The 26,038-nt window shown below is 39.8% G+C and overlaps 1 non-coding gene across 1 annotated transcript; it reads left to right on the forward strand.

Annotated features, from left to right (window-relative positions):
* The first annotated feature begins 7,089 nt into the window (after positions 1-7,089).
* On the forward strand, positions 7,090-7,161 carry TRNAG-UCC. The gene has a single exon. It is a non-coding gene; the product is annotated as a tRNA-Gly (tRNA).
* Positions 7,162-26,038: the final 18,877 nt, after the last annotated feature.

Below are 26,038 nucleotides of genomic sequence, written 5' to 3' on the forward strand. Positions count from 1 at the left end.
ATAACTAAAACCATAATCTCAAGAGCTTTTGCCCTTCTGCTCCATGGGAGGTTTTTGTCCTCCCTGAGCTCACTTTGCAATACCTGCATTTCAGTTTGACAGATGTACTGCCCTAGTCAAACACCCACTTGATGCTCTTCCCAAGAGATATGTGAATGCCCTCAGTGTATTGGGATAAAAATCTGCAATGAAGAAAAACTGAGGCACAAAAGTCCTAATATGATTTATTAGCAAAGCTAGCAGTTGCCAATAATAGAGATTAGTGGCCCCTAAGTGACCAAAGATACATCTTACAATCAGAGCAGCTTTTTATAGTTTTGTGGTTATAGAAGGTCCAGTATGATTGGTCCATAATTATGTAGACTTGCAAAAAGGGGTTCTTTAGAATTCATAGCAACAAAGGAAACACAGAGTTGAATAGCCTCTAGAAAGTCCCTCACCAGATACCCTCCCCCCTTTACCAGAGAAACCCAATATTAGAAAAAACATCTCCTGACCAAGTTGAAACCTCCTTCTGTTAATAGGATTTTACTGGGCCAGTCTCTAACCTGAGAATGATGAAACAGCAGGACAGAGACAAAGTGCCAGTAATCAGGTAGCCGTTTCATTAATTAGTTTCATTATGGGAAACAGACTGGCAAAGCAGGAATTCTCCTGATCAGAATTCTGTCTTGCTGAAGTGAAGACAGAGATTATATACATAAATCACAAGTGGAAAGGGAAGGGGGAGGGTGGATCACAAACAATTGTTCCCAGGGCCAGAGTGGTTTCCCACAACAAACCCAGGAATGGAAGACAATACAATTCTGTTTGTTTGTTTGTTTTTGTTTTTTGCTTTTTGGTGAGGCAATTGGGGTTAAGTGACTTGCCTAGGGTCATACAGCTAGTAAATGTTAAGTGTCTGAGGCTAGATTTGATTTCAGGTCCTCCTGACTCCAAGGCCAGAACTCTATCCACTGCTCACCTAGCAGTCCCTAAGACAATACAATTCTGGAGCCCTGGGGGAGCAATACTGCTCAAGTCCTTGGGGTCGTTACTTAGTGGGCCACAGGACCAGCGTTCTGTGATGGGAACAGGTTCTATAGTCTTTGATTCACTTCACTTCAGGCACACAGGCATAAGGATGCCAGCAATTGTGAGTCTTGTCTAGGTTTGATTGATCAGTTCACGCTGCATTGTGACTCTGACTCACAAGCTGGAAAAGGCAGCTCTTGAGAAAACTAAATTATTAGCACATTCATTACACATGTCATATCGATTAATATGAAAATTAGAAATTGCTTTCTCACCTCCATCCATCTTCTTTATCTTCCTCAAGAGGTCTCAGTTGTGAATAGAATCTCTTATAGATTTATCTACCAAGGCCTATACAAAATAAATCTAAATCTAAACCTAGAAATTGGCTACAAGTACTTCTGTGATTACTAAAACTCCTAACCACTAATCAATCAGTAATCAATAATCAATTTCACATTTCTCTGGGCAAATCTAGTGATTACCTTCATCAAATTTAGGTAGCTTGGGCCCCCAACAACAGACATATTATAGTCTTTGATTTTTTTTGTTTTAAATACATGACTTCATTGGTGTAAGATGAGAAACCTCCTGCTACCAACACAATTTAGCACCTTCTTCATAGTCTTACAGAGTTTTGTAGGACCATTAGAAGTTAAATGACTTGCCCAGGGTCTCACAGCCAGTGTATGTCTTCCTGATTCTGAGGCCAACTTGTTATATCATGTGACCTTTCAAGATTTTTCAAAGAGGTGAACTCAAAGCCTTTTTATCTTGCTGAAACCTACAAGAACTTGCAGGCCATTAGCTTAGCCCCCACCACACCATGATGAGGCATTATAGTGATACTTCAGTGGAGGGTTCTACTTTATTCACATTTCCATAATACACTGAGGGCACTCACACATCTCCTGGGGATTTTGACTAGGGCAGTTCACCTGACAAACTGAAATGCAGTGTGTTGTAAGGTGAGCTCAGGGAGGACAAAAACCTCCCACAGAGCAGAAGGGCAAAAGCTCTTGAAATCTTGTTTTCAGTATGGATACAGACTACAAAGTGGGACCTCATTGTCCTTATGATCTTTGGAATTCAGCAGGAACTGTCATAAAAACAGGGCATTCCTATGTTTTCAAGTGTATGAGTTTTGAATTTGTATATTTTCTTCTCTTATTTGAACAACCTCTAAAAACACACAAACACACACACACACACACTTTGATAGTGTGTGTAGCTGAGAATGTTAAAGCAACTCCTTTTGGTCTGCAGTTCCTCAGTCTTGATCCCTGACCCTGTTCATGTTGTAATCCCTACCCTGTCTTTGACCTTCCTGACTGAGGAAACAGAAAGCACAAGAGATAGCCAACCTGAAGAAGAACATTTCCTATTACTAACACCAGCAATAGGCCTTTCCAATGAAAGGATACCACATCCCTTATACCCTTTAAGCCCCCAGCAACAGCCCTGTCCAATCCAGAGGTACTCCAGGTCCAATTCACCTCCTGCTCAAATTGAAACCTATGTGAGCTTTTTTCTTTTCTTCCTTTGGGGAGTTTCCGCCAGTGAGTGCAGTTCCCTTGTTGGTGACCTCAATAAACTTTGATTAGTTCCTAAATTTTTGCTTTGGGTTTTGGTTTTGGTATTGCTTACAGTTCTTGTTTGTTGCAGGTACTGAAAATTCTACCCACAATTGTTCAGAATTCATGGATAGAGAGTAGACAGGAAAGAGGAAGCATTTGACAAAATGGAAATTCTGAGATGGTGACAATGGAAGAAAAAGGGAAAGGAAATTAGGCATTACAGGCAGGGAGGATGTCTGAACTCTGGAAGTCAAACAGATTTAGGGAACTTCTTGTTCCCAAAAAAAGAAAAACTAAGGAGAGTAGTGTCCCTAAATGGAGAACGGTAACCAGGGAAGATTAGACAATAGAGAATATCCTGGGGTCAGAGGAAAAAAGGGTCCCCTAGGCTGGAAGCTCCCAAAACTTAGTGAATTTCATTGAGGTCTCCAAGGCTGTATCCTTTACAATGGAAAGTTGACATGTTCGATATGCTCCAGCTAAACCATACTGATTATTGTTCCAGGACCTAGTCAGGCCTTTTTGTGCTTCTCTACTTTTGCAAAAACAGTCATTTTCCATGCCTGTCCCCACAGCTGTGCCTGTTGAAATACAACTTTTCTTTTCAAGATTTAGTACAGGTCTCACTTTCATAATCATCCCTGAACTTCTCAACCAGAAGTAAATAGTCCCTATGATATACTCTCAAGCCTTCTCTTTTCTATGTACTTAATTCTTAATGTTTTTACTTTGAGCAATAATCATTTGTGAATGTCTCCCTTCCCTTACTAATGTGGAAGTATATTAAAAAATCTGCCCTTTTGCTTTCTCTAGAAATATTAAGAAATTTTCTGGTCTATAAAAAGAATCCCTTTTCAAATGTCCCTGTTTGAAGTTGAATTAGGTCTAAAACAAAAGGACTTCCTTAGGGAAATGTTTTAAGATTGGTAACCATAATGTAAAACAAAAAGTAACTCTTGGTTGGGCTATTTGAATGCACGAATGAAGCATTCATTAATCAATTACTTTGTGCAAAGAATGGTGCTAACAGCTGGAGAAACAAAAAGAAAAGTAAGACAGTCCCTGCCTTTCAGGAGCTTACATTGTAACGGGGAGGTGACCCTTAGGATCCATTTAAGAATGTCCATCCCTTAAATTCGTTGGTGCTAGGTCCAGCACTTCTCTACAGAGAAAGGATGAAGATGTTGATCAAAGAGAGGAGGTCCCTTTGTTTACTCCAGGAGAATACTTTAGGGAAATGGAGCTGTGTAGCGGCTATTGTTGTTAACTTCAGAATTGTATCGTAAAATATTTTTTCTTGTTCAAGAGTCCTAAAATGGTATCCAAAATCATCTTGGAGTCTGAGGAAATGAGCAAATTATGCCAGTTTGGACATACTTCTCTCCGAGCTAGAAATGGATTGGATATTAGATGAAGGTTAAATTAAATAGTTCTTTTCCTGACACACTTGTGTCTAAAATGTGTAGCACAGTATTTTTTTTCCTCCTTCAACACCAAACTTCAAACTTTGTATATGCCACAAATCTATCTATCTATCTATATCTATCTATCTATCTATCTATCTATCTACCTATCTATCTATCTCTATATCTATAATCTTTACAGTAGACCTAGTAGAGGGTTTGGGAGAGAGTATTTAACAAATGTTTGTTGAGCTGCATTGAACTGGTGTCCATATGGCAAGAATTTGAACTCTGAACCCTATAAGCTGAGGAGTCTACAACTCTTTTTTTTTTTCTAAACTCATTCCCACAGCTCCTTTGAATGGTGGAAATATTTATAGTACAGGACCTTCTCCAATCAAAACCTGAGAAGATCTGGATATTCGTGCCCTTTGGGGTCCCAAACTACTTAATGCTTTGTCTCATCTTTTAATCACTTCTCCATTCTCATCTCTTTCCCTCTTTTCCTCCTTTCCTTTCACTCCCACCTGAGGGGCAGGCTGAGTATAGATAAGGACTATTAATAGGCATTTGTATAGCATATTAAGATAAACAAATCACTGAACAGATATTATCTCATTTAATTACCCGAGTTCTCTTAATTTTGAAATTCAGTGACCTTTCCTTAGTTCTCCTTTTTGAGCTCTCTGTAGCTTTTGACACAGTTTCACCATTTTGATACTGTTACCCATCCTTCTCCTTTCCCTGTTTTTCTCAGCATATCTGTCTAATCTTTCTTCTCAGCCTCTTTTGTGGTCCTGTCTCCCATAACCTGTCCTGGTACCTTTTGATCTATCTTTTGATGATTTTATTGGCTACCAGAACTCAGTTATCATCTCCATGCAGATAACTTCCAAATCAACTCTTGAATCTTCATTTTTCTCCTGAACTCCATATTATCTTTGCCTCTCAATTTACCTCTCTTCCTACTGATGAGGTAGAAAAGAGTGCTTGAGGCAGATGGAGCAAGCTAGGAGATAAGATGAAGGATGTGATCAGCTAGAAAAGTGATCAGAGAAAATTATGCATTGAAGTTCCCACCGGGGACTTAACTGTATGCTTTCACAAAGCACCCTCAATTCCAGAACAATTCTTCCCCTCCCCTTTCCTGTTCTCTTTGCCTATCACCTTCAGACTACCTGATATCCCAGGCGTTTTGGAGCCATGTTTGCTCCTTCCATTCTCTTGTCCTTTTCCCCTTTATTCTATAGAATTTTATTTAAACCATATCTTTGAGTTAGCTAACTGCCTTTGCCTCTTATGGAAACAGGGACCACTCTGCTCCCTTACGGGAGCAGGGCCTGCCCCTTATGCTCTGCCTCCTACATGAAGTAGAGCCCTCTGGGGCTCTGCCTCACAGGGAGCAGGCCCACTTGGGTGCCTCACCCCAATAAATTGCCTTTCTTTAACTTAGAGACTGTCCGAGTGAATTCTTTCAGGACACTGGGCCCCTCGTGTCTATTCCTCATCATTTCAGGTAACACCCCAACATCCTTGGGGTCCACCCTGAACTCATCACCAATGGCTACAGAGAAGGTCTAAGTGAATTCTTTCACACCTGAACCAGCTCTCCCAATTCTAAGCTCAACACTACCTTCTCTATTTCTGTCGAGGGTACCACCATTCTTGTCTCCTTAATTGTATTCCCTGTCTCTGGCCTTTCTCTTCTCCAATCCATCTTCCACATAACTGCCTAGCAAATCTTTCTAAAGTGCAGATCTGACCTTAGCACTCCCTTGATTCTGAAGCTTCTGTGGCTCCCTAATGCCTCTAGGATAAAATACCAAGTCCTGTTTGGAGTTTAGAGCCAGCACAATCTAGTTCAAACCTGTCTTTCTAGACTGACTTATTTCATTTTACAACTCCTTGGACACTCAAGTCCAAACAGGCCTACCTGACATTTATTATACCCAAAGTTCCACCTTCTGTGATCATGTTTTTGCACAACTGTTCCCTATTCCTGGAATTCTCTCACTTCTCATTTCTGCCACTCATAATTCCTTTGTTATTGTTCAGTCCTGGTGTCTGACTCTTCATGACCTCATTTGGGGTTTTCTTGGCAAAGATACTGAAGTGCTTTGCCATTTCCTTCTCCAAATCATTATACAATTGAGGAAACTGAGGCAAACACTGATCAAATGACTTGCCCAGGATCACACAGCTAGTAAGTGTCTGAGGCCAGATTTGAACTCATGAAGATGGGTCTTCCCTATTCCAGGCCCGACACTCTATCCACAATGCCTTTCCTGAACAAGGGGTCCTTCTCCATCCTCATTCCCCCGCCCACCTTGTTCGTGTTCGTCTGCCAAATCTGACTAACTAAATTTTGTATGTGTTTTATATTTATCATATTTATTCGTGTTATTGTCCCACTAATAGAATATATACTCTTTAAGGAGGAACTATTTCAATTAGTGTCTCTTCATCTCCAGTTTTGGCATGCACTTGGCACTTGGTAGGTGCTTAATAAATGATTATCTAATTGAATCGAGAAAGAAATGGGGTAGTAGGTGGTGAGGAAAGCAGCACTGGGGGCCGGGAGGACAGGTCTGGTTTCACCGACCCGCAGACTCTTCTTCCACGCCATCCTCAGAGTCTCGGACCCCGGGGCTGGGCACTTGGGGGACATCTAGGAACAAAGCCTCGAGCCTGTGCCTGGCGAGGGGTAAAGAGAAGGGGTGGAAAGAGGTTTCGCAGAAGCCCTTTTTTGGTCCAGTTTAGGACCCTGTCTCTGCTGCTCCGCATCCTCTGCTGGATCTTCTCCCAAGGTTGGAGTGTTAGGGATGTCTCTAGAAGAAACTTTTTTTTCCCTCTTCTCTATCCACTCTTCCCCTCACCCCCCTCCACCCCCTTCTGGCAGTGGGGTCCTATGAGTGATCAGAGTGAGTATGAGACGCTGGAAACGTTTGCTGGTAGTAATCACAGCGTAGCTCACGCCGACAGTAGCTATACTTGTAGAGGGGGAAAAAAAACTTGACAGTTTTTCCCTTTGCCTTTTCTTTTTTTTTAACTCTAGAATTACTCATCTAAGGAACTTGAAAAAACTCTGATCGCCTGCGTTGGTGGTATAGTGGTGAGCATAGCTGCCTTCCAAGCAGTTGACCCGGGTTCGATTCTCGGCCAACGCAGTCATGAAACTTCTTTTAAGATGGTGCAAAACTACTTAAAGGCATGTATCAAGACCTCCATTCAGAACCGCAATTGCTTTCGCTTTTTCTGCCTTTGCATAAGAAACCGAAACTCGCCAACCTTTCCCTACTTCCCTAGTGTTTCTTCCCCTGCCTTTCGGTTTCTTCCCTTCTCCCAGCCTGCACCACCCAAATCGAGATCTGGGGCCCACACCTGTGTCTGCAGATGACTAATCCGAGCCCTCTCTGAGCTTCCATTCCCTCCTTTGAAAATGACAGGGTCTTACATGAGAGTATTTAAGACACCTCCAAGCTCTGCTATTTTATGGTGTCAAACTCATCCACAGGTGTACTGTGGCTTAGAGTAAATCCTTGTGAGTGACTGGAGAGGACTCAGAAGCCAGATGAATGCACGCATTCTCACAGCAGCTACCTTTCTGACATTAGGGGAATATTATCCACAACAGAAGAAAGGATATCAGAGATCTTCGACCTGAAGTGAGGGAAGAAGGGGAGGAAAGGAGGAAGAGAGGAAGAGCGGAACAAGGGGAGGAGAGGGGGAGGGGAAGGGAGAGAGGTTCAAGGGAGATAAGCAGAAAAGAGAAAGGAAAGGGATAACTCCTCCCTCTCGCACCCTCCAGCTTGCTTTATCTCTTCCCGTTCCCCGAGGCTGTGATAATGGAATGGATATTTTCAGGCCAGCACAGTGGCAGTCACGGAAGCTGCCCCACAAAAGGGACACAATTCCCTTTCTTTTCTTTTTCCTTTTTTTGCCTCCCTCCCACTTGGAACCTACTCTGCTGGGGCTTAACTTGTTTAGTCCTGCTCTTTGTGACCTTATGTGGGATTTTCTTGGTAGAGATACTGGAGAAGTTTGCCATTTCCTTCTCCAACTCATTTTACAGATGAGGAAACTGAGGCAAAGTGTTAAGTGACATACCCAGGGTCACACAGCTATTAAGTGTCTGAGGCCAGATTTGGATTCAGGAAGATGAGTTTCTCTGACTCCAGGCCCTATCTATCTACTCACTGCTCCATCTAGCTGCCCACTTAACTTATACTGCGATATTTACTTGAATCTGGGATCTTATCAAGGTAGTTCTAACTGGATAGATTGCAACCTATTAATGACTTTCATTGACTCTTGTCCATGTCCTCCTAGAAATTTTTCCAAGCTGAGCAACCTCATATTCTGGGCTCCTTTCTTTCTTTACATCTCTTGACAGCCTTGTATATGCTAGGGGAGCACACAGTTTGGTCAGTGGCTATCTCTTGCTCTTGCTCTCTAACCAGTCCACTTTCCTTTCTGGTCATATGTCTCCTTGATTATATGCTTTTTACTACTTTTGCCAAACAATTATTCATTGGTAATATGTAACCTACTGGTACCCACCACAAAATGATGCTGCTTAGATTACCCAGATATCTCATTGTTTGGATATAGACTTGTAGTCATACAAGCTATCAGCTGAAGACTGTGTTTGAAAGATGGGCCTTTGTCTCAGAGAGAAGCTTGGGGTCATTAGAAGAACTAGCAGATTGTCCAAAAAGCAATCCAGTTCCCTTTCATCCAATTTAGTTTTGGGTTTGTCTCATTGTCTATAGGTAATGCCTAACTAAGATATCATTTCTGTTATACTTGTCTATTAATATACAGTTAGTTTAATCAACTAGCATCGATAAATATTTTATATATCTTATCTTTAGAGATAATTCAATAAAGTCAGATAGATTCTTCCTTATATTTGGTCCCCAAAACTTTAACCTGCAAGTTATAAGTTCATTTGCTTGTTGTAAAGCTCACTTGCTTAGTCACAGAAGCCTAACTAGAGAACCTCCACCTTTTTATCCAGATGAGTGGGTGACCAAGTCCAGCTGTGGCAGAAATAACCTAATGAGATGGAAAGTTCCCCAACTCTTTTTGTTGCCCCTCCACCCATCATCACGCTATTGTTCAATGTGGGGAAATGACCCCTATTTGGACAGCAGATGTCTTTTGCCTTTCCTCTTTATGGCCATGCATATTTTTCAGCCTGCCTGTCTACCAGGCCTCTTTGGCTCTTCTGGAGAGTCAAAGTTTAGATATGACAACCGATGAAATCCTATATTTTACTCTGAGTCATCTGTATCATTTAGGTAGCAAGCACTATAAAACCAAGGCCCTGGAGAAAGGTGGCATCTCAGATAGTGAGAAAGATCTGAGGTCTACTTCATTAGAGGGGGCCATGGTCCCTTTAATAAAGTGCTATTGGCTTAGAGCTCTGCCTCAATTGTCTTTTCTGGCATATTGGACATTTTGGGGACCCAGATAGATAGATAGAGAGAGAGAAAGATAGATAGATAGATAGATAGAGAGATAGATAGATAGAGAGAGAGAGAGAGAGAGAGATGGATAGATAGATAGATAGATAAGAGAGAATCTACAGGTTTTCCATCCAACTGCATATTATAGCCTGGAAATATGCATCATTCATGTATTTAGTTATTGTTTAACTTTTCATACATATCTGTCTCTTCTCATAAAGATATTCATACATTTGGGTATGACTCAGCTTTTCATGTGTATCTGTTTTTTCCTCATGAAGATATTCACACTAAGGTTTTAAGAATGTCATAGACAGAGAGAGCCAGGATGACTCAGTAGAAAAAAAAATCATATTCAAAACAAGAAGACCTGAGTTTGCACTGGTTACTTATAATCCCTGGGGTCATGATTATATTATTTAAACTCCCTTAGCTTCAGTTTTCTAATCTGTAAAACTGTGATAATAATACCTGTATATTTACTTTGTAGGGTTGTTGTGAGTGTAACAGTGCCTACCCTGACTCCCACTGCCTGGAAACCAGGCATGTTAACTGGACTGAACCAGCCTCTAACCTGTGGATGGCTACAGCCCAACAGAGCAGGCTAGAGACAAGGGAGTCAGGAATCAAACAGAAGTTTAATTTCAAACTGAGGGAAATGACTTGCAAGCCATTACATATCATACCACATATTACATTACATTACATACATTACATTACATTATTATTATTATACATTACATATTACATACCACAAGGTCACACGTGCTGAAGCCCTGCCCCTGAGTTGAGGGGAGTGGGACCCAAGGCAGTGTGGGGAGATCTCAATCCTTATACCAATGGCTATGAAGTGAGTTGTAGCCCTGACAATGAGGGGTAACAGCACCAATGAGAAAAGCTTGACTCACGGCAGGGCTTCATGACCAGAACATGAATACAGTAGGTGCTTGTCTGAGCTCAGAGACCACTTGGTTCTGGTCAAAGCAATACAATAATTTATATGAAACAATTCTGAGATTTTGATGTGGCTGAGATCATCCAGAGGGTGAGTGCAAAGGATTGTTATGCCAATCTCAGGACACAGCTTGCTTGCTGGGTCTTAGCTCTGGAAAATAGGGACTCTCCTAATATCTCGACAGGTGTCAAATATTTTCCACCTCCCCCAGAGTTCTCTCGTACCCTTTAGGATGTTAGGGTATATTTAGTTTATCTGTCATGGACTCAATCCCTTGATAATTGTGTTTCCCCAGTTTTAGGGTTCTCCTGAGCCCCAGTTCCATTTCACCACTTAACAGCCAAAATAGCTTTTACAAATAAATATTTACCTCAAAGGTATAGCAATAAAAATATATAAATATTACTCCTCAACATCTAGAAGGTGTCAATATCCCCTTGTACCATTTCGTTCTCTGGGGAGAAGAGGTGGATTAGGTTCACAGTTTGGCTCAGTCCCTATACAACACAATCCCACCAAATTCCATATCCAAAGCCCCCTTTGGGTTCAAATTCCAGGTACCTTGGCATCTCAGGGCTGTCCCGTTGGGTCAGCTGCAACATCTAGTCTGGAATCCTGCCTCCAGGGTCAACATGGTTGAGTCAAGGCTCAGTGGGGATTCCTCCACCTGCACCTAAAATTGAGCAGGACAAATAAAACAGAAAAACAACAATAACAAAAAACAAACAAGGCCCATTTCTCCAGGTCACAGGGCCTAAAAGGGGAAGGAAGAGGGGGGAGAAGAGAGACAGAGACAGATGCAGAGAGACAGAGAGAGAGAGAAAGAGGTCAACGTGTGTGTGTGTGTGTGTGTGTGTGTTTCTGCACTCTGAGTTCATCACCTCTCTGGGCATAGTACCAATCTTCATCCTGTCCTCTGGAGTCATTGTTGCTTTTTGCATTGAGAAGAGTTCTTAAGGCTTTCAAAGTTGTTTGACTTTAACCAATGTAAAATTAAAAATTGATACTCCATTTTATTTTGTACTATTTTTAATAAAACTTAGTCAATTTATTATGCATTAATGATCAATCTCCTCAGTATTGGTTGGTCCCTTCGTTATATGAATTTGAGCTCTTTTAAGCCTGTAACTCAAATCTGTGAATTTGGCTGACCAATGGACATGACTCAACCTAACCATACAATGTATGCCCACCACCAAACTTTCTAGGGGATGTGAGTCAATCTGGTGATTAGCTGTTCCCAACTTGAGATTTTCCAAATGATGTTAGTCAGGGGATGTTAGTAAATTCTGTTTTTTTCCTGTTGCCTTGAGTTATTGAATCCTCCTTCTGAGTCAAGCCAAGCATAACCCACCCTCCATTTCTGGTCAGATTAATCACAACCTCAGATATCATTTGATTCACTGGATTATTTTTGGTACCCTATGTAATCTGCTACCTTTTCAACCGTATAAAAGAGCTGCTCCGACTGTCATATGCATCCTTGACTACTGAGGGGTCTTGGAACCAGTTTATTGGTATTTACTAGTCATACCAATAAATTGATCATGCTTGGAACTTTGTGCCTCAGTTTCTCTTCATCACAGATCTTAATCATGACACCATGCTGTTGATATTGTATAAATAGTTCTCTTTCACTGCTCACTCCAGTTCATGAAAGTCTTCCAAGCTTTTCTGAAACTCACACCTTCATCATTTCTTATAGCCCAAGAGTATTCCACTACATTCACAAACCATAATTTGTTCAGCCATTCCCCAGTTGATGGTCACCCACTAAGTTTCCAGTTCATTACCAGCACAAAAGAGCTGCTACAAATATTTTTGTGTGTATATGTCTTTTTCATCTTTCTTTGATCTCTTTGGGGGTAAAGATTGAGTCAAAGAGTGTAAACAGTCTAATAACTTTGGGGGGCTTAGCTCCAAATTGTTTTCCAGAATGGCTAGACCAATTCATAGCTCCACCAACAGTACATTAATAATAGCTAGCACTTATATAGTTCTCTAAGGTTTGCAAAGCATTTTACAAATATTATCTCATTTGATCTTTATAACATCTCTCCATTATTACTCCCATTTTACAGATAAGAAGACTGAGGCCAACAGTGGTTAAGTGACTCGTTCAGGGTTACATAGGAAGTAAGTGTCTGAAATAGGATTTGAACTCAAGTCTTCCTGACTCCAGGTTCCATTCTCTATCCATTGTGCCATCTAGCTTCCTACATTAACGCAACTAACTTCTCACAGCTCTTCTAGCATCTGTCATTTTCATTTTGTGTCAGCTATGTCAATCTTATGGGTGCGAGTTGGAATCCCAGAGTTGCTTTAATTTGTTTCTCTTTCAATCATTTGGAGCATTTTTTCTTATGTCTATTGACAGTTTGTATCTATTCCTTAGAAGATTGCCTGTTAATATAGTTCGACCATTTATCAATTGGAGAATGACTCTTTTTCTTATATATGGGTGCTAGGTAGAGAGCCTGGCATAGGATAAACTTGTGTTCAAATCCAGCCTCAAATACCCACTAACTGTGTGACCCTGGGTAAATCACTTAACTTCTTGCAGGCTCAAAGAAGATTATAATTACAAAGCCCTTAGCACAGTACCTGGCACATAGTAAGCACTATAAAATGTTAGGCATTATTATTATTTGAATAAGTCTTGTAAATGAGAAATTTTAAGTATATATAAGTATAAGAGGAACTTGTTGCATGTTTCCCCCCAGCTACTTACTTCACTTCTAATTTTAGCTGCATTCATTTTGTTTATGCAAAAATTTGGTACTTTTTTTGTAATTAAAATTGCCTATTATATCTTCAGGGGTTCTCCTTATCCTTATTGGTTATGAATTTTTCCCCTATCCATAGATGTTAAAAGTAATTTCTTCCTTGCTCTTATTTCTTTATTTAAGTCACCCTTTTATCTGGAAATATATATTCATTTGGAGCTTATCTTGGTACACAGCGTGAGATATGAGTTATGTTGAAATTGAATCTTGTTCTGATCCCCTTGACTCCTCCTTCCCTTCTAGTTAATATAGTAAATAAGTTCATAAGTAGCCAGCATAAAGTAGCAAGAGCAGGAAGTAAGACTGCAAAGGGGAATCTAGATATCAAATACAAACCATCCCAAAGATCAAAGTGTCATAATTGTGTTACATATTAAATAAAAATCACATCCTGGTCATATATGGTGAATCAGGGGAAGCTAGCTAGGCTTTGCTGTCAGGGCCTTTTGGTTCTATCTATGATATGTAAATTTCAGACAAGTTCCAGAAGACCAGCAGAATACCAAATGGTGCTGATAACTTTGAGATGATTTGAAAATATTAACGAACATTTTATAGTGCTTACTATGTGCCAGGTACTGTGCTAAGGACTTTGTAATTATAATCTCCTTTGAGCCTGCAAGAAGTTAAGTGATTTACCCAGGGTCACACAGTTAGTGGGTATTTGAGGCTGGATTTGAACACAAGTTTATCCTATGCCAGGCTCTCTACCTAGCACCCATATATAAGAAAAAGAGTCATTCTCCAATTGATAAATGGTCAAAGGATATTAACAATGCCAAGGTGGCACTGATAATAGATCCTTGCTGCGGAGTGCTCCCACTAATACATGGTTATGTGAGGGATACTCTGTGCCCCTTCCCCTCCACCATCTTCTTCCCTATACTGCCTGCCTTCCTTCATCATCCCATCCCCTATACCCCTGCCCTCTGCCTCTGTTTCCCTTTTGCTTCTTGTCTCTGTACTTTCTGTGCTGTTTACTTCCATACCTTATTAAAATGTGGTTGCTGTCTCGTTTCCCACTGCCATTATGGTCTTTCCTGGTGAGTACCCAAATCTCCAACCCCCATTAGAAACCCTAAAAATATATCATCATCCCACAGGCTGTATAGCTTTCTGTCTATATAAGCCTGGGTCTTTTCCTATATCAGGGCCTTTGTTTAGCTCCTTGCTAACTTCAGGCCCATGAAACTTTCACGTTATAAAGCTCTCAATGGTTACAGAGAAAGTCTAAGTGAATTCTGTCACACCTGAACCAGCTCTCCCAACTCTAAACCTCAACACTCTCAAGGTTGTCCATACAGTCCTGTGGCAAGTAAAACACAGTAAAAGAAATTGAGGTAGTTTTCCAAACAAGATTAGTTTAACAGTGACACGCATCATTGTTAACAAATTAAGTTGGACTGGCTACCTTAGTAAAGCCAGCAATACCCATGAGAAGAAAAGACCCTTTTTATTGATATACAGGAAAGGAAGGTAGCTGGGAGGCCCTATGATTGACTACAGCTGGGGGAAATGGGTTGGCATTCAGGTGTGACTGATTACCCCCTCACTAAAGGTTGAGGAATATTAATTGTTTTATAGTACTCCTCTGCTTCTTGTAAACTTGACCAGAAAATCAGAAACAACTGGTTAGTTGTCCTCTTGGGGGATGATCAAACCACCATCCATAATTGCACAGGGACAGGCAAGGACTTGTCTTGGATGGATTAGGCCAAGCTGGTTGTGTTTACAGAAAACAAACAGATGTCCTAGGGACTACTTTCATGTGTGATGAATATCATTCCTTTTCCAGCATGCCTTTAAGCTTATTCAGGCTAGGAGAGATGGCAATTTTGAGCTTAATTAAGAAACGGCGCTTGACAAAATGGAGAATGGGGTCCACTACACAATAGACTTAATTATTAAATGATACAGCATCATTTTAATTTTCTCAGCCCTGAGGGGAACAACCATAGCTGAGTTCTGGACATCCCCCTGCTTGTCCAGGGAAAATGGGGAGAGTGAAACCAGAGCTACACCTTGTGCTCCTCTTCCAGATATACCTCATGCTACTCTCTTCAAATATTCTACATTCCTGCCAAACTGGTCTTCTCATCTTTTTCCTGCCCTCTCTGGTCACTGGATGTTTGTTCAACTCATCCCCAGTATGTGGAATAGACTCCTCTCCACTCCTTGTCACATGCATACATACTCACATATCGTTTTTTACAGGATTTATCAAGCCACGAGATTCCTACTCTGTTGAAAAACAATAGCATATATACCACAAACTCCTCCCCCTTACAAATTGCCAGCCACAGGCCTTGGATCATAAGATGTTGGTTCATCTGGTATGGAACAGCACCAACCAATCAGGAGTGAGATATGTCCTTGTTTAAATTTTGTAACTATGCTTTTACTATAAAAGAATTGTTTTGCCTGTCGGTTTGTCCTTGGCTGGAGAGGGGCTTTGGATCCCATTTATTGGAAATTGCTAGCCAGTTCTGCTTGAACTCTGTGCCTCAGTTTCTCTTATTAAAGATTTTTGTGACAATTAGCATCCAATGTGGGACTTGACTGATGAACTCTTCCATGGGTTTGGGCAGCCCTTCAGGTAAACTTCCTGAGCTCTCTTTGGTTTTTCATCCAAGGAACTCCTCCATGGAGTGCTGTCCCAAGGAGAACTCCACCTTAAGGCTTAGTGGCCTTCTGAGCTAAGGTAAGCCCCAAATGGGAAAATTCCTGTGGCACTTAATTGGTGACAAGGCCCTGAAATTGATTCTTTAGAAAACTGTGCATGACCTTTTGACTTACTTTTCAAAAAGAAAGTAAATTCTCAAAGAAGAAGTAAGGCTTGAAACAAAGTTGTAATACCTTGTAACTTCCTCTTTTCACTTGAATTCTAAGACACTGCAGTTTAAGAGCAAAATTGGCCTTTTTAAAAGATATGTATGTTAAATTTTGATTAAATCTAAAGTACTGTAGCCTAGGATCAAGTTTCAGTCATTTTGTCATATTCAAGTCCTTTTAAAACTCCTAAGTCTTTTGAGGGGGATTAATAGGAAATATTTAAGAACATACTTCCCCTGGTGGACCCTTAAAGACATGGGTGAGCCCTTAAGGGACTAATAGTCTTACCCTTAGTATATTATTTTTTTTCCCCCGCATGTCATTCTGTCTGTGACTGACAGTACTTTCTTTTTCTTTTTTTTTTCCAGGGGACCCAAAGACACCACCTGCTCTAGGTAGGAATAATAGGAAACTTTTAAGAGAATACTAACTACCCTCTGGAATCTGCTCCTTCTATAGACAGGCAGAAGGACTGCTTTAAAGGGTACAGTTGACTTAATGGAAATCCTCCTCTCTCCTAAGGAAAAGACAAACATCCTAAGAGCTTCAAATAAACGAGGCCTGGAGGGTCTTTCTAATTGGCTTCACGAGACCCACAGTGGAACCCCAACCAGCCAGTTGATTATGCCAGGCTATTACTAGCGAAGGATTTCTTAATCAGGGAAATGATGATCTGCACCGTCTACCCCCAAAATTGGAACCAATTTCAAAAGATCTCACAAAAGGAAAAAGGAACTCGTGATAATTTGACCTTTGTTAATCATTCCCAACCAGAGATTATGGGCCCTAGTTGGTCTAAAAAGGACATAGATGAGCTAAGAAAAAACATCACCCAATATGTTCATGAAGAAAGAAACAAAGAAATGGAACCAAAAACACAGGCTATTCTGGTCCTCACTACTATTCAGAAGCTCTCAGAAGATTGCAAGTGTTTTTTTTGCCATCAAAAGGGCAATCTCATCGGTCAGTGTAGGGTCAGAAAGAAGCATGATTTAAGGAAAAGGATTAAAAGGCAGCAGTATAATGCTAAGAAGCGTGAAGAGATAGGAACCTCACAGAAATGCCAGTCTTCACCTATCCTTGTACTGGTGAACCACACGTAGCACTCAACATTGATAACACCTAGTATAATTGTTTATTAGATACAGGAGCTTCTAATTAGGTGTTTGATGGGACTTTTGGAATGTTGAGAGAATTAAAAAAGATTCTGATCTTTTTTAAGACAGATAGGAGGAAATTTTACTTGGGAAATATTTATAGTATTAAATTGTTTAAAGATAACATACCAAAACCCTTGTAAGACCACTAAAGGGTGCATTATAAAGAGATTATAGACATTTATCTAATTATCCTTTGGAGTGCTGTGGAGAGGCTTAACACAGCTCTATCCCAGTAAAATAAATAGCTTCCCACTCATTCAGGCCTCTTTTCCTGTTTGCCTTTTCACCTGAGAGAACAGACTCCTCCCCACAAGGTTAAAGGTGACACAAGCCTCAGGTTTTGTCTGGTTTGCCTCCCTCCTAAGGGCCTTTGGGATTGATTCGGGCTGCCCTAATTCGAGCTGAGGCAAGACCTGTTTCCTCTTTCACATCTGCCACCTTGTCTCCACAGACTCTGAGGATAATGGAACTGACGCCACAGTTTGAGGCAAAACAGGTATCTTGGGTTTGGGTGACTGAGAAAGGCAAACTATTCAGGGCCCTTCAGAGTCCCTTTGACAGATAAGAAAAAAGGTAATCTGTTTCCAGTCTACAAGATAAATTATTCAAATCCAAATTCTCTTTTCAAACTCTAGTCTTATACGTGTTGACATTTTTCCCTTCCTTCTCGCTTTTCTTGAGCACACAAGGAGAAACTCTTGCACATGGCAGGGAACAACTTAGAAAACGATTCAGGGGATTTGGGGGCAACCATCCTGCAACATATCAGTTCAATATTTTCAAATTGCAATTTAAAGGTATCTTTATAAATGTTTTGGCTGTACCAGAGGTTTGATGCTTTCTTTGCCCGAGATTGTGCTGTGGGCTCACTTTCACTTTAAAATGTCCCTGAAATTTTATCCAGTTGCATAGGCTTTGAAGGGGAAGTGTGCTTGCATTTTATTGTGATTTGGAACTGCAAGCTGCCAGCCTGCCAACCAGCCAGGCGTGCGTGGCAGCTGTCTCGTGGCTCTTTCCTGGCCGTATGTATAGAATAACTTGGAAGTAGGCAGAGTTTAACTTCAGAGAATGTTTTAATCGAAGAGACAAAAGAAAAAGAAGTGTTGGAATCTGAAAGAAACAGGCAACTTAGAAGGATTTAAAGCTTAAGAAAGTTGCAGTCTGTTTATACTAACTGTGTGAATAGAAGGTTTTGAAGATAATCAGTTTTTGGAAGTTTTAAAAGACAGATTAAATGAAGGAGCAGCTTAAAGTCTTTTTAACTCAGCACCAAATTCCTCAGCCACTACAGCTTGAACCACAGCATCAGAACTTGAGAAAATCCTGCTATCAAAGGGAGGGAGGCTTCTCATACCTTGGGATCTAGTTGCCTTTTTTTTTTTTTTCCCTACTCAGAATTTATTTTGAAGCAACGTTTTGTGTCAACAGCAAAAAACAAAACAAAACAAAAAAAAAACCACTCCAATAGTATTTCATTAATAACAGCATTGGAATCCACTGCCCAGACAACTTATGCGAACTAAATAAAATAAAAAAGGCAGGGTGTAACATCAAAGTTAATGGGCTTTATGATATTGTATCATGTTCAACTGTGAATGACTTAACTATTCTCAGCAATACAATGATCCAAGACAATTCCAAAGGATACATGATAAACAAAAGTGCTGTCCACTCTAGAGAAAGAACTGATGGAGTCTGAATGCAGATTGAAACACTTTTTTAAACATTATTATTCTTGGGGGCTTTTTGGTCTGGGTTTCCTTTTGCAACATGGCTAATATAGAAATGTTTTGCATGACTGTACAGATATAATATATATTATTGCTTGCCTTCTCAGGGGAGGGAAGGAAATGGGACTCAAAATTTAAAAAAAAAGAATGTTAAAAATTTTTGCTTATATGTAATTGAGAAGACATAAAATAAAAATTAAATGTAAAAAAAAAAGAAATGAGTAGGTTTTAATCAAAAGACCCTGGGAAACCTTTTCCTGACACATTCCTAGACTTCAACCTTGAGGATGAGAATGTGATGCTATCAGGAGCAGTCTTCACCCCCTGAATGTTAAACTACAAAGGAGAGTTAATACCTTAGGAAAATGTGAAATCACTCTTTGCTCCTCTTAAAGTAGCTGTGAGGGAAACTGAGGAAGATCTTCCCCAGCCCCTCGTGAAATCACCTCATGACCTGACATAAAGAATGTACAGGAGTTAACATGCTTGGCCAAGGTTATCATGGAGTCGAAACATTAAGTAACCAACAAACTATGTTACCTGGGAAAGCAATTCTGATCTCAAGGAACATTTTTCTTGAGAGAGGTGTGTCACTGTCCAAGTGATCCACTGATCACTCCTTGGAGACTTACACAACAAACAGGTATTTGGGGCTCTGCTCAAGCTCCCACCTTTGTTAGAATGTGTGCATATCCAGGACCTGAAATCACCAAGGATATGTACACAAAACAAAATATTAAGATTGTTTTTCCCTGGTTTACATAGATATAAAAGGGGCATCTGAGAGGGGATTTTTTGGAGTACTTTGATGTCAGAGATAGGGATGCCGATTCTCTGTTGTTGTTCAAGAGCAGATCGAGTGCCCTGTCCTTGTTGTTTAAGAGCAGGATGCTGTTCTTTTGGCCTCCTGATCAGACCTCTTGATTGTCTCCAGTCTCCCCAGTCTCACAGGTATTTGAGCTCGCCTGGTCAGTGAGTATGTATCCTTTCTTTTCTTATTCCTCCTTTTCTTAATTTTAATTATTACTTATTGCATTGACTGTTATTCTTATCTTTATATGCTTGTGTTACCTTAATCATTATTAATCATTGTAAAATAAATGTGATTGTTAAGTTTACACTGAGTGCATGTCATTATATCTTGAGATCCGAACCTAAAGTGAAAGTACTTTGCAGTTTGCAATCCTTTTGATTACAGTAGCTAAGAGCAACTTAAAGGTTGATGATCAAACTTCATTGACTGATTTTTGAACCTTCTGTCTCTTAACACCCACCTCTCAGGTGTGTTGCATAAATACATAACTATAACACACCTAGCATTGTGTTATTGGTAATTCTTATTCTCTTTACTTTCCCTAAGCTTTCTTCCTGGAGGAATAGGCTCTTAGCCTTGCTAATAGTGTAAAGGATTGCAGTTTGAGGAAGTAAGGTCACACTATGTCTGAGTGAGACAAAACACTTTAGAACCTTCAGTGTGGACAAAAGTCCTTCAGCTCCACCTGTGATCAACCTGTGTCCTCCTTTCCTAACTGTCCTTTAGATTGGGAAACAGAGGTGATGTGACAAGTCCTTTGTCACCTCTTTTTCCTGATCTTCTAGAGTAATTAGTAAAATACACTCCCAGGGTTGTCATAAAGCTCCAATGCTTGCAGTTTGCCATGCAGAATTTTTTTTTTTTTTGCTTTCAGGCAATTGGGGTTAAGTGACTTGCCCAGGGTCACACAGCTTGTGTCAAGTGTTTGGTCTGAGGCCGCATTTGAACTCAGGTCCTCCTGACTTCAGGGCCGGTGCTCTATTCACTGCGCCACCTAGCTGCCCCCATGCAGAATTTTTGTTGTGTTTTTAATAAACTGTATCTAGCAATAATCCTTTTCCAAAATGTATAGTTTGTGAGATTAAAAGCCACCCATGTTGGAATAAGTGATTACTTTTACATAGGCTAAGCTGCTATTATTTGACTAACATAAGATTTGTATCTTAGGAATTAGATTGCTAAAAGTGTGAAATTGTTTTAAAAACTATTAAATGGGTTATATTTTTGTAATAACACTGCTACTTACTGTTAACAATGAGGTCATAAGATCTTATCAACTCCCGAACTTCCATCCCCAACAGCATTTGAAGAAATTCTCATGAACTGCAGTCTGAGGACCGGGGTCCTCTCCCAATCAATGTGTGGAAAGTTGCACATTTGTATATAGGGATAAATCCATCAGAGAACATGAGAATTATAAAATTGTATCTCTTCCTAAAAAGGAATTATTACAGTTCTAGCTTGGTAACAATCAAAAACTGTATTTAAGACTTACAGCAGCCAACATTTTCTTGAGGTTTTTGAGGAGCCTGTCAAGAATTCACTACATGTGTAAAAGCTCCAGAATGTATCATTTAAGCTGCATGTCCAACTTGTCACATTCAACCAATTTGAACATCTGTGTGTTGATTTCATATCTGTGCCTCAGTCTGGTCACTCCAAAGGCCACCTTCAACTTACTCATTAGATTAAATTTTTCTTGGCAAGCTTTAACCTGAAGCCCACTTAAAGTAGCCAGATCACTAGACGCAGACCTGTGAGCAGCTTCTGGATTTCCACGCTTCCAGCCTGGGTGAGAGATTCCTCTCCTCGCCCCAAAAGTCGTAGAGCACTAGCGAGAGACAGGCCGGCTCTTATTTCCTGGATGCTCTACAGATAGTTTTGCAAGGGGGCAGCAGGACAGACTGGACCACTTCTATCTTCAAATGAACAAGATGGCCAAACCTTACTGACAATATAAGCTGCCAATAGTGTGATTCACAGAAGAAAACTTTTGTTGTATTTAGTTGAGAAAAGATCAAATTGCCGCAAAAATTAAACTTAACCTAGCACAGGTAAGATGCAGACAGACAGAGGGTGGAATAAGGACTTAGAAACTTTACTTTGAGGATATTGCCCTTCTGAGAATTTGGCTTGTTCTGTTACTTCCTACATCAGAGAATTTCAAAGTTGGCTGAAAGACCTTCACAGTCAGAGGCTGCAGTACAAACCAGACTTTTTGACTTTTGTGTTAAAGAGCTTTCAGTGGACCAGCAGAATTTAAACCACCTGAGAAGGCCTGTTTTATTACTGACTACATCAACCAGCATTGAAGTTTATGATGATGTATTCCATTTGTCTGACAATTGCAATATATGCTTTAACTTGTAAACTCTTTTCTTAAGCATCCTCTGTTTTTTAAAAAATATTTTTATTTAAAGCTTTGGGTTCCAAATTCTATCCCTCCATCTTTCCTTCCCCTCCACGCCTTCCCGAGATGGTAAACAGTCATACATAGGTTATACATGTGCAATTATGTGTAACGTTCCCATATTAGTTATTTTGTACAAGAAGACTTGAATAAAAGAAAAAAATGAAAGAAAGTGAAAAATAGTATGCTTCAGTCTGCATTCAAACAGTATCAGTTCTTTCTCTGGAGGTAGATGGTATCTTCCTCGTTAGTCCTTTGGAACTGTCTTTGGATCATCATGTTGCTGAGAATAGCTAAGTCATTCGCAGTTATTTATTGAACAGTATTGCTGTTACCATGTACAATGTTCTGGTTCTGCTCACTTTACTTAGCATCAGTTCATGGTTGTCTTTCCAGGTTTTTCTGAAAGCATCCTGCTTGTCATTTCTTATAGCACAATAGTATTCCATCATAATCACATATTGCAGCTTGTTTAGCGTTTTCCCAAGTGATGGGCATCCCTTTGATTTCCAGTTCTTAGCCACCACAAAAAGAGCTGCTATAAATATTTTTGTACAAATATGTTCCCCCCCCCCCCTTTTTGGATGTCTTTGGGATATAGACCTAGAAATAATATTGCTGGATTAAAGGATATGCACAGTTTTATAGCCCTTTGGGCATAGTTCCAAATTGCTCTCTAGAATGGTTGGATCAGTTCACAACTCTACCAACAGTGCATTAGTGTCCTGGTTTTCCCACATCCCCTCCAATATCCAATATTTTCCTTTTTTGTCATATTAGCCACTCTGATAGGTGTGAGTTGGTACCTCAGAGTTGTTTTAATGTGCTTTTCTCTAATCAATAGTGAACATCCTCTGTTTTGATCTGTAGGTCCCTGTAAGTGTTAGGTTTGTCATTATATTTCAAATGAATCAGAGTCATGGCTCTAGATTCCTGTTATTGTTACATTACTTTTATGGATCACAAACATATGATCTTCAACAAAAGGAAACTGAGGCAGAGCTTCATGCAAAATAATTTTTTTTTTTGGGGAGATCAGTGGTCCCTTAGCAACTGGATCCAAGACCTTCCTCATGGTCAAGGATGCCTAAGTTCATGACTTTACAAGTCATGCTTGGCCATCTTCAAATGCAAGAGGAAACTTCTATGATTGGCTAAAGGAGATGTCCATCAACCACTAGTATTTTGTCGGTACTTTTGTCGGAAGTATGCCAGGGCTTTCTACAGGCTGTTCAGAATATTCACACCTAGAGAACAAGGAAGAACAAGGAAGCTGTGGTTTTTTAAAGCATAGTTCTCTTAGGAGTGGTGAGGGAATATTGCTAACTCAGCAAATTCCTAATACAAGTTAATATAAATCCTTATAACAGATCTAACTCATAAAATGTAAATCTATCCCATAAATCAAATATGAGTAATATTACAATCAATATATGGTAAGTTAATTATGACTTATTCTTGTAGTATTAGCTAACATAAATCAAATTTAAGTCTATTCTATCTAACTCACTAATACAATCACTGACACCCATTAAATCACAATGGACTGAGTAAGTACTGATTAAATTGAGTAAATAATCAACATGATTTCCCCACTTCAATTTTTAAAAGACATGTCTTTTATGGATTGATAAGGCCTAAAGACTGAGAGAGGGAAGTCCTCTATGGGTAATGCAAAATACCAGATAGGTCAATCCTCTACTGAGTTACAAGGGTGACAACAAGGGGGGAAAAGGTTGAGATGGTTCTTTCAGGTAAGAATATTATTATTATTGTGAGATGCAACATTTTTTCAGACAATACAGAGCAGCATGGGCTTGTTCTCAGAGTCCAAATAAGGAATAGGTATTGGCACATGGGAAAAAGTGAAATTTTACAGGTCTTCCAGGTAATACAAAGATCAAGTGACTTTGTACCCTAATAGCCAATTCCCAATGTCCATTTAATCTCCAGTTGACTTTCAGATGTCTCAGGTACTCCTATGGTTCCTGGAAACAACTTCCTATGGTCCCATTCTAGAGAAGGTCTCTGTTGATGGCAGCTCTTCTAGGAAGGGCTGGTAACTTGCAGAGGTTCCTGAATGTTTCTGCTGAAACCCTTTTTACGAAAAGATCTTAATACAATTTAGTAACTAGTTGAGATGGTGAACAATAGAACATCAAATTAGGAACCCATAGCTGAAACTTCAGAGAATTTAAGTCCTCCATGTTTTGACTGTTTTTATATCCAAACCCTGTATCTTATATGAACACTACCATCAGTCTTAAATGGATGACGGCTTGATTTATAAAATGAACCCTTGATATTCTTCATTCTTTATTTCAGAATTAAAACTCATAAGAGAAAAAAAAAAACAACTAACTCTTTTAAAACCAGATAACAGGCCAATGTATATTCCATGAAAATTATTTGTATTTGACAGCTAATACTATGCACAGACCTATGTACGTATCTTGGGCAAATTCACCCTGAAGCCAGGCTATGAGGCTGTAGTTGTTTGTCCTTCATTCTTGAAGACAACCAATGGCATCAGGAGGATGATGCCTCAGCTTGCAAATGAATTGGATTTAAGCGAGCCATAGCTGTGCAGTTACCAGTCTCGATCTCTCCTCCAGAGTCCTCAGAGTCCAGTGGTAGCACATAGGTCAAGACATCTGGCTGTGGCTCCTCAGCTAGGAGGCAGAGGTTCCAAGGAAAGGAAGCTTCTGCCAATCTTTTTCCTTGGCAAGCTACAAAATATATACATTGCTCCATAGGCCCTGGTTGCACATACCTGATTGTTTTCTCAGGGACTGTGACTAATTCCAACTGCCCACCCCTCCCACATTATAAATAATTTGCTCAGTTCTCTTTTTTATTTAGCTTTGAGGGCCTGATCTCAGGGGGAATTTTTTTTCTTACCATTTTTCTCAGAAAAGTTATTTGAAACAACTAAAAAGTACAGTATTAAAAAACAATCCAGGCCTGGTCATATGAAGACATGATAACTACAAAATAAACATGGCAAATAATGAAATGGCTCCTTTTCCCAAAGGATCCCACCCCCCTTTCAACCTCATCATCTTATTAGAAAAACCACCTTTGAAATGATAACTTTGGAATGATCTTTGTCTCAATAATCCCATCCTGTACTGAGTACATCTAATTACTTACAAAAGTATAATCTTCTTATTTGTTCTTACTGAAATCTTTACTTTTCTTTGTATTGCCAGCAGCATTGACTAAATTACTTTGAGGGAGTGGGAGAGTTCCTGTAGGGTATTGGCAGAATGTTTGGTTAAAGATTTAAACTAAGGGCAGATTTTGAAGGTCTTTGTTGTGGTAAAAAGCAACAACCTAACTCCTGCCCCTTAAGTATTAGGCTAGATTTTCCTTTAAAGGTATTAAAACCATCCTTCAGACTTGATTGGCAAAAAAGACTATTAGGACATCACTCCTGATGTCCTGAGTATCAGGGAGGAGCTCTAGTCACTTTTCTGATAATTGGCTAGCGGAAAAATAATAACAAGAGCTAATTTTATATAGCACTTACTATTTGCCAGGCATTGTACTAAGTGCTCTGCAAGTATTATTTCATTTCAACTTTACAAAAACCTTTCAAGGTAGGTACTATCACTATTATTCTACAGATGAGGTAACTGAGGCAAACAGGTTGGTTAAGTGACTTGCTTAGGGTCACACATTTAGTAAGTTTCAGAGGCTATAATTGAACTCGGGAAGATGAATCTTTCTGACTTCAGGCCCAGTACTTTGCTGTACCACCTAGCACCTACAATGTGCTATACAATATATGATGTGGGACATATACAATACAGTTAAATGCATAAACATTTGTATGTTATATGTAGATTATGGATGTTTTTTATTTGTAAATTTCAGCTTTGAC

Source organism: Vombatus ursinus, unplaced genomic scaffold, assembly GCF_900497805.2.
Source record: "Vombatus ursinus unplaced genomic scaffold, bare-nosed wombat genome assembly UNPS02014803.1, whole genome shotgun sequence".
Lineage (NCBI taxonomy): Eukaryota > Metazoa > Chordata > Mammalia > Diprotodontia > Vombatidae > Vombatus > Vombatus ursinus.